Source organism: Epinephelus lanceolatus, chromosome 4 (genome assembly GCF_041903045.1).
Source record: "Epinephelus lanceolatus isolate andai-2023 chromosome 4, ASM4190304v1, whole genome shotgun sequence".
In the NCBI taxonomy this organism is placed as follows: domain Eukaryota; kingdom Metazoa; phylum Chordata; class Actinopteri; order Perciformes; family Serranidae; genus Epinephelus; species Epinephelus lanceolatus.
Genome location: NC_135737.1, coordinates 19,136,623 through 19,143,670, shown reverse-complemented (window position 1 = coordinate 19,143,670; position 7,048 = coordinate 19,136,623). Strand labels below are relative to the sequence as shown.

The window sequence follows — 7,048 nt, the reverse complement described above, 5'->3', positions numbered from 1 at the left end:
CCATCTGCTTTATTCCTCGCGCTGACAGATAACTTTAAGTAGAACCACAACAAACTAACTCCTAACCCTTCACCTCCAGAAGGTGACAGTCAATACATTCGGCAACGTGAAATCACTCAGGAATAAAGAGCTGGAAAATCTTGCATGAGTGGCGAAGAACCATCTGGCAACAACTGACTGAGAGGCATATGTGCTGGCTGGAAGTAATGATGAACGGGTGAACTGAGTTGGCTTTATGAGGTGGGCATGCCGGACAGACAGGAGCACAAAATGTATAGACAGGTGATTGATTAGCAGGTAGGAGTTGTGGAGTGGCAGTGTGAGAGGAAAATTACTGACTGAGGGCTAAATGATTGTTCATGCTAAAAAGAGCAGTGACCAGGAATGCAAAACTGTGACACAATCTGCTTGTGGAGCTAGAGAAAAAGTCAGGGGGACACCAAATTTATTAGAAGATATTGTCTGTACGTCTAGGCAAATCCAACCAATAAACTCTGAGGTATTTCAGTGTGGACAAAAGTGGTGAACCGACTAACCGACACACCTACCAACAAATCAACACTGCCATTCCTTGAGCCATGCTGCCAGTATGGCGAAACAAAATGCAAAATATATTTTACTATATCCTGTATTGACACATTCAGGTGGCATATCAGCTCAACTAAAGATGGAAGAGGGCTTAATGTTCGCTGCATGACGTTTACTGTACTTAAGAAGAGCAACACACAGCAGCAGGTTATTATGTGTGTTAGAACACCCAAACCCAGGGTGATGGCCCACTGTTTAAGACACACACCATGTAAAAGACGGGGGTGTCCAATTTTTTTAAAATGGGGGCCTCCTAACAGTGGGATTTGCCCAGAACACCTCCAACAACAGGCGCCCAGGAGGCATCTTAATCAGATGCCAGAATCACCTCAACTGTCCCCTTTTGACTCAAAGGAGCAGGAGCTCTACTCCGACCTCCCTGCGGTTGTCCGAGCTCCTTACCCTATCTCTATGGCTGAGCGCAGCCATCCCATGGAGGAAACTCATTTCGACCGCTTGTATCATTCTTTCAGTCACTACCCAAGCTCATGACCATAGATAAGGGTTGGGATGTAGATGGACAAGTAAATCGAAAGCTTCGCCTTCCAGCTTACAGTAGCTCCCTCTACACCATGACAGTTTGGTGCACTGCCTGCATCACTGCAGAAGCCGCACTAAACCACTGATCTATCTCACGCTCCATTCTCCCCTCACTCATGAACAAGACCTTGAGATACTTGAACTCCCTTGCTTGAGGCAGTAACTTTCTCACAACATGGATGGGGCAATCCACTGGTTTCTGGCAGAGAATCATGGCCTCAGATGTGGAGGTGCTAACTAACATCCAGACTGCTTCACACTCGGCTGCAAACTGTCCCAGTGCATGCTGGAAGTCACGGTGTGATGAAGTCAACAGAACCACATCATCTGCAAAAAGCAGGAATGCAATTCTGACGTCCCCAAACCGGACCCCTTCCTCCCCCCGGCTTTGCCTTGAGGTTATGTTCATCGACCACCAACAGGATCGGTGCAAAGGTGCATCCACCGAGAACGTGTTATACTTTATGCCGAGTATGCGGATGCAGCTCTCACTTTAGTCATACAGGGACAGAATGGCTCGTAGCAGTGACTCCGGTACCCCATAATCCCACAGTCCCCACCACAAGCCTCCCCGAGGGATGCAGTTGAAAGCCTTCTCAAGTCCACAAAACGCGTGTAGACTAATAATGCATTTATTTAAAGGCGCCTTTCTCACACTCAAGAACACCGTACAATAAATTAAAAAAAATAGTACAAACAATGAAACCATAAGAAATACACAGTAGCAGTCTTCCTGTCTCTCAACTATGGATAGCTAATGAGGAGGACTAACAGGAAGTGACGATGATGAAACTGGTGACCACAATTTCACTTGGCCTCATTTTGGGATGTTCTTGTCTTTAAAGTCACTGTGCATAGCTCCTCTCTCTCAGAGGGCTGCAGTAAGCTCCACAGAAGACATAGTATAGGATTTGAACAGCATGGAGGATTTTGATGGGTAATATTCATCTTTACATCTCAGGGAAGTCCATTTTTATTGACACATATTTAATCACAAAACTTTTATAGAATTTTGGCAGTTCCTCAAAGGCTTTGTTTAAAAAAAAAACTAAAAAAAAAATATAAATGTCAGATAACAGCTCACTGATTGGTGGTGAGTCTTTACAGCTGCAGTACAGTCACCAGATCATTATTGTGCAGCTCCTGGTGATGATTTTTCTTTGCATCAACTTTTTGCTCATCTTAACCTTTTTTCAAAAGGAGTGTTTCTACACAACTACACGCTACATCTTGTTTGCAGTTACACTACTGTCTGATAGCTTTATATTACTCATGTCTGATGTCCTTATCATCTTACACTATTTTCAAATTCCCATGCATGTTTGGTTATGCGTCATCATCTCTATTCTTTTAATTCTGTATGTTATAATCACACCAGTTACTCTGACAGCAATGACCCTGGAGCGCTATGTGGCCATATGCATGCCCCTGCACCATGGACAGTTATGCTCCCGTCACAGCACTGTGAACTGCATTCTAATAATTCATGGCCTCAGCTCTGTACCCTGTATTGTTGTCCTCTCTGCTTTCTTTGCATCAGTCTCTCTTAGCTTTTATGAACAACACAGTGTATGTTCTGTTCAGATATTTCTTGTGCACAGGTGGCAGAAACATCTTTGGTCAACTGTAAATCAGTTGTACTTCTTGATTATGTGTATTATGATTGTATTCTCCTATGTTAAAATACTGAAAGTAGCTAAAACTGCATCAGGAGAGAATAAAAAGTCAACATGGAAAGGGCTCAGAACAGTAATTCTTCATGCTTTCCAGCTGCTGCTCTGTCTCATCCAGCTGTGGTATCCATTCATAGAAGCTGCTCTACCTCAGATTAATGTCAGGTTTTTTAATACTGTCAGGTATTTTAACTACATAATGTTTAGTCTTGCTCCAAGATGTCTGAGTCCTCTCATTTATGGCCTCAGGGATGAAAAGTTTTTTCATGCTATTAAAAATGTCTGCTTTGGTTTATGTACAGCAAGCATTTGGAAAGGTAGATTAATTATTTCTGAACAGAGAAATGTATTTATTAAATAAAAAGCACCAGAAATTCTGCTGTGCATGTTACAATTAACCCACGTGTTTTCTTTATGACTAGTTTATTCTTATAATCCTTACTGTGATTACATTACTGTTTAAGCAACAATTCAAGCTCAACACTGTTGTGCTTTTGTATTCTTGCGTCATTGTTCATATGAGGTGACTACTTTCAGGTTTTCTTTGCCCTTCATGTTAAGTTAGATGTACTATTGCGTATAGGCCCTTGTTATATTTAAACTCGTGTACTTCTGATCAGTCTTCCCTTAGATGAGTGAGCTTCAGTTGTCCTCATTGGAATATACAGCTTTATTACAACACAAATATGATCTTAAAAAAAAAGCTTTTGGCACAGCACGTGTGCAATGACACAATGAGATATTCTAAAAACTTAAAGTAACATTACATTCACTAAGCCTTGAACAGTGTATCCCAGGTCATTCAGAATCACACATCCATAGAGGAGAAAAAAGCATAGTGTGTAACCCTTGGTCCAGACTGTTTGGTGGAAACAAATTTGACATACTGGATAAAGTGGACAATGTATTACAGGAAATAAATCATATGCCACATACTTACCTTTTTTTTTTTTTTTCCTTACATCCTTTACAAACTAAAATATATGCTTAACTAAAAATGTATTAAGAGAAAACCCTATTAACATTTATCCACTCACACCACTGCACCCCTCTTACCATTTTGGAGAACTTACAGAAAATTTGTAGTACATTTACTCAAGTATGGAACTAAAAGATGCATTGCTGTAGATTAAACAACACAACAGTGTATAAAGAAGTTAATATCAGCACAAATATAATACACACATTAATGTACCTTTTAATTTAAAACATTCTGTATGATGGTAAAACACTGACAGGGACCATTTTTCTGCACAATGACTACATTTACTTTTGATCCTTTAAGTAAATTTAGCTGATAATATTACTAGTGTAGCTGTGTAAAATTAAAAGAGTGCCAAGACTAATGGCCTTCGACTCGTGGAAGGAGCCCCAGTGCATTGGGTCACTCATGCATCTTGGATTTTTGTCAAAACCAATGTCATCAGAAACCATTACTTTCCCCAGCACAGAGAATCTGCTGCACCCCTTACTAGACTGAGTGCATTTTGACCTTCTTCCCCTTCTTTAACATTTTGTTGTTTTTGCTGACAAAGAGAAAATCGAATAAAATGATGTTTAGGTCCTAGTTGCCTCTGTCTGTGTGCTTTTGAGACGGCGTTGTAAAACAGCCTGGGGTGTAGCTTTTTTTGTGACAACAACTTTGGCCATCATTCACTTTTCATCTGGTGCCATCGTCCGTTCAAAATTTAAACATGATTAGTACTTTGGTTTATGACTGAACACTTCCACAACTATCGACACATCAGCATTAGCTAGTGCTAATTAGCAAATGCTAGCATACTTGTAAATGTATCCATGATGGTGCATACAGCTCATTGATATAGTTCATTAATGCATAATTGATTCCATGATTGGTTCATATAAACATTTAATTCATAGTTATTTACATTTACATATTTACATGTTTGCATTTCATATTAAGAATTGGAGACATGATTGTATTTTCATAGTAGTTTTATTGAGTGACACATTATTTGATTAATTTGATTATTCCTATGTACATGGTCTACAAGCCTGGTCTTGCGTTGTTTGGAGACGTACTTTCACTTTCTTTTCCTTTTACGTACTTCTGCTTCTTCTTTCCTGACATGAAGAGTTTGATTGATGTAATGTCAGATGACCTCGCGGTTATTTGGCTATTTACAAAGTTTATAAGTTAGTTGTCGGACAAGACAAGAGACAACTAATTTACTTTATTTTATTATAACTAATTGTGTCAATTGTGTTATTTGTGTACAGTTTTCACGGTGTGATGGAGATTGGATGGCTTCATTAAACCAGTAGAAAACTACTTGTGTTCGTCGTGCCATTGGGGGGATTCATAATACTAACACAATGAACTGAGATGTCCCTGGTAATCATTATGGCATCGGGATGATAACTTGCCATTGTGAGCAGGCTAGCATGCTTACATTAGCATTACCTTGAAGCACTACACTGCCCAGGTTCAGCCTCACAGAGCCACTAGTCTGTCTGTACACTCTTAGCACTATTATGTGTTAGTCAAAGGCAAGGGCGTAGGTTTGATTTCCACAGTGGTAGGGACATAAAAGTGCTCCATGGCGGCGACCTGTACATTGATGAGTGTTTAATGCAATCTCACATCATGCGAAACTGATCACTGCTTTATAATGCATATTTAGATATCTACACTAAATACAAGAATGTCTTGGTTAATGTATTCTCTAATGTTATCTCTAATGTTATTCAATTATCATAAACTTTTTAGTAACTACTGGACAGAGAAGCACCACCAGCAAATAAAACGGTTAGACAAAAGATGTGATACAAATCAGATTTCTTTCTCTTTTCACTCCTTGGCTGTGTGTGACTGAACTGCTGCACTAATCATTATTATAAACGACATAACAATCAGATCCATTACCTTTCTTGAACATTTCCCACATAATTATAAATAGTATCACAGTTCTCGTCACTACTTACCACACGGAGGACACCTCGGCTGGCTTAGATCTAGTTTTATTGATTTAGTTTGAGTAAACTATTCTCCATTGGTAAATGACATGATTAAAACAAATATATTTTGTTTTAATATTTATATTTATATTTATTTTATATTTTATATTACTGTGAAATTAAAACCATTAAGTGCATTTTATTGTCAGTTTTATTTTTTAACTACACATATTGAGAAAGAGAGATAGAGGGGGAGGGTGTGTTTGAGCTTATCAAAGTCAAAGTATGCTGGAATACAAATGGCCGCTTTTTGTCTTACATTTCCGTAAAGTTTGGGGTCTACAAGTGGTGGTCGTATACTGACTACTGTGGAGAGAGTATGAGGATGAAGTTACAGAAAGTTTTTATTGTTTCCCAACCAAGGGGAGTGATAGTTTCAAGGGCTAGTGCTAAGGGGAGCAATTGGGACGTAGCATAAGAGTGATATAATATGTACTGACTACAGTGTGTAATTATGTATTTAACAGAAAGTAGTTATTGTTGCCATGGTATATCTCCAGTGGCTGCTGCTACTACCCAAACCCTGGTGCCATCAGGCCAGTAGTATTACCCCCAGTGAATCCTGTCAACCAATCACATGGCAGTATGGTACTGTCCACCAATCAAATAACAGTATACTCCGAAGGGGCGTAACTTCAGTATCAGCCCGCGGTCTGCAGTTGGGTTGGTAATAGTGATCCGAATTGATATTGATATCGGGTAAAAACATATATTATGCATGAATCAATATTTTTACTTACCCCTAGTCACAATGCTGAATCTCACTGTCAACATATATCCTTCATGATCCAATCTCACCTGTGAGGCTCCTGTCTCTCCTCTATCTCCTCCAGTCTCTCTACTACTTGTCATCTGACAAACAATATATTGATGCAAGACATGTGAACAGTGGGACAATTTGAGATGCAGCAGTCATATATTTTGACTGTTGTAGCCTGAGGAAAACATACTGTATGTTTTACAATTGTGTAATTCATTAAACAACATCTGAATGTATAGGGTAAAGAACAGCCATAATGTCAACACAGGTTAGTCAGCTTCATCATGTTAAACATAAATAAAATAAATCAACAAAAATGTTAATGCTCCAAAATCATTATAATACAACTGTGTGCAAAATGTTGCACTTACACCCAATCTATTACATAAATATGACTCAGTGTTGGTGTTTTTACTGGGAGCAGTGGATCTCTATTCTCCTAAGTCTCTCCCTCACACACCATGGATGCTGAACACTGTCACTGAAGGAGCTATTATTATAGCGTTTA

At 39.2% G+C, this 7,048-nt stretch overlaps 1 pseudogene; it reads left to right on the top strand.

Annotated features, from left to right (window-relative positions):
• Nucleotides 1-2,193: 2,193 nt before the first annotated feature.
• LOC117259180 (odorant receptor 131-2 pseudogene) lies at nt 2,194-5,056 on the top strand (annotated as a pseudogene).
• Nucleotides 5,057-7,048: the final 1,992 nt, after the last annotated feature.